The sequence below is a fragment of the Cherax quadricarinatus genome, chromosome 43, assembly GCF_038502225.1.
Source record: "Cherax quadricarinatus isolate ZL_2023a chromosome 43, ASM3850222v1, whole genome shotgun sequence".
Taxonomy (NCBI): domain Eukaryota; kingdom Metazoa; phylum Arthropoda; class Malacostraca; order Decapoda; family Parastacidae; genus Cherax; species Cherax quadricarinatus.
In genome coordinates this window covers 30,917,800-30,920,071 of record NC_091334.1, presented here as the reverse complement: position 1 = coordinate 30,920,071, position 2,272 = coordinate 30,917,800, and positions in this window count along the sequence as shown.

The window sequence follows — 2,272 nt, the reverse complement described above, 5'->3', positions numbered from 1 at the left end:
TATTCATGTTCTCATTATTCATGTTCTCATTATTCATGTTCTCATTATTCATGTTCTCATTATTCATGTTCTCATTATTCATGTTCTCATTATTCATGTTCTCATTATTCATGTTCTCATTATTCATGTTCTCATTATTCATGTTATCATTATTCATGTTCTCATTATTCATGTTCTCATTATTCATGTTCTCATTATTCATGTTCTCATTATTCATGTTCTCATTATTCATGTTCTCATTATTCATGTTCTCATTATTCATGTTATCATTATTCATGTTATCATTATTCATGTTCTCATTATTCATGTTATCATTATTCATGTTCTCATTATTCATGTTATCATTATTCATGTTCTCATTATTCATGTTCTCATTATTCATGTTATCATTATTCATGTTCTCATTATTCATGTTCTCATTATTCATGTTCTCATTATTCATGTTCTCATTATTCATGTTCTCATTATTCATGTTATCATTATTCATGTTCTCATTATTCATGTTCTCATTATTCATGTTCTCATTATTCATGTTATCATTATTCATGTTATCATTATTCATGTTCTCATTATTCATGTTCTCATTATTCATGTTCTCATTATTCATGTTCTCATTATTCATGCTCTCATTATTCATGTTATCATTATTCATGTTATCATTATTCATGTTCTCATTATTCATGTTATCATTATTCATGTTCTCATTATTCATGTTCTCATTATTCATGTTATCATTATTCATGTTCTCATTATTCATGTTCTCATTATTCATGTTCTCATTATTCATGTTCTCATTATTCATGTTCTCATTATTCATGTTCTCATTATTCATATTCTCATTATTCATGTTCTCATTATTCATGTTCTCATTATTCATGTTCTTATTATTCATGTTCTCATTATTCATGTTCTTTTTATTCATGTTCTCATTATTCATGTTCTCATTATTCATGTTCTCATTATTCATGTTCTCATTATTCATGTTCTCATTATTCATGTTCTCATTATTCATGTTATCATTATTCATGTTATCATTATTCATGTTCTCATTATTCATGTTCTCATTATTCATGTTCTCATTATTCATGTTATAATTATTCATGTTCTCATTATTCATGTTATCATTATTCATGTTATCATTATTCATGTTATCATTATTCATGTTCTCATTATTCATGTTATCATTATTCATGCTATCATTATTCATGTTATCATTATTCATGTTCTCATTATTCATGTTCTCATTATTCATGTTCTCATTATTCATGTTCTCATTATTCATGTTCTCATTATTCATGTTCTCATTATTCATGTTCTCATTATTCATGTTATCATTATTCATGTTCTCATTATTCATGTTCTCATTATTCATGTTCTCATTATTCATGTTCTCATTATTCATGTTCTCATTATTCATGTTCTCATTATTCATGTTCTCATTATTCATGTTATCATTATTCATGTTATCATTATTCATGTTATCATTATTCATGTTCTCATTATTCATGTTCTCATTATTCATGTTATCATTATTCATGTTCTCATTATTCATGGGAAAATTTATGGAATCTGGGAAAATTTATGGAATCAATAATGGCCGAGGCAGTTCGTAGCCACCTTGAAAAGCATAAATTAATCAACGAATCTCAGCATGGTTTTACAAAGGGGCGTTCCTGCCTTACGAATTTATTAACTTTTTTCACTAAGGTATTTGAGGAGGTAGATCATGGTAATGAATATGATATTGTGTATATGGACTTCAGTAAGGCTTTTGACAGGGTCCCACATCAGAGACTATTGAGGAAAATTAAAGCACATGGAATAGGAGGAGAAATTTTTTCCTGGATAGAGGCATGGTTGACAAATAGGCAGCAGAGAGTCTGCATAAATGGGGAGAAATCAGAGTGGGGAAGTGTCACGAGCGGTGTTCCACAGGGGTCAGTGTTGGGCCCCCTGCTGTTCACAATCTACATAAACGACATAGATGAGGGCATAAAGAGCGACATCGGCAAGTTTGCCGATGACACCAAAATAGGCCGTCGAATTCATTCTGACGAGGACAATCGAGCACTCCAGGAAGATTTGAATAGACTGATGCAGTGGTCGGAGAAGTGGCAGATGCAGTTTAATATAGACAAATGCAAAGTTCTAAATGTTGGACAGGACAATAACCATGCCACATATAAACTAAATAATGTAGATCTTAATATTACGGATTGCGAAAAAGATTTAGGAGTTCTGGTTAGCAGTAATCTGAAACCAAGACAACAGT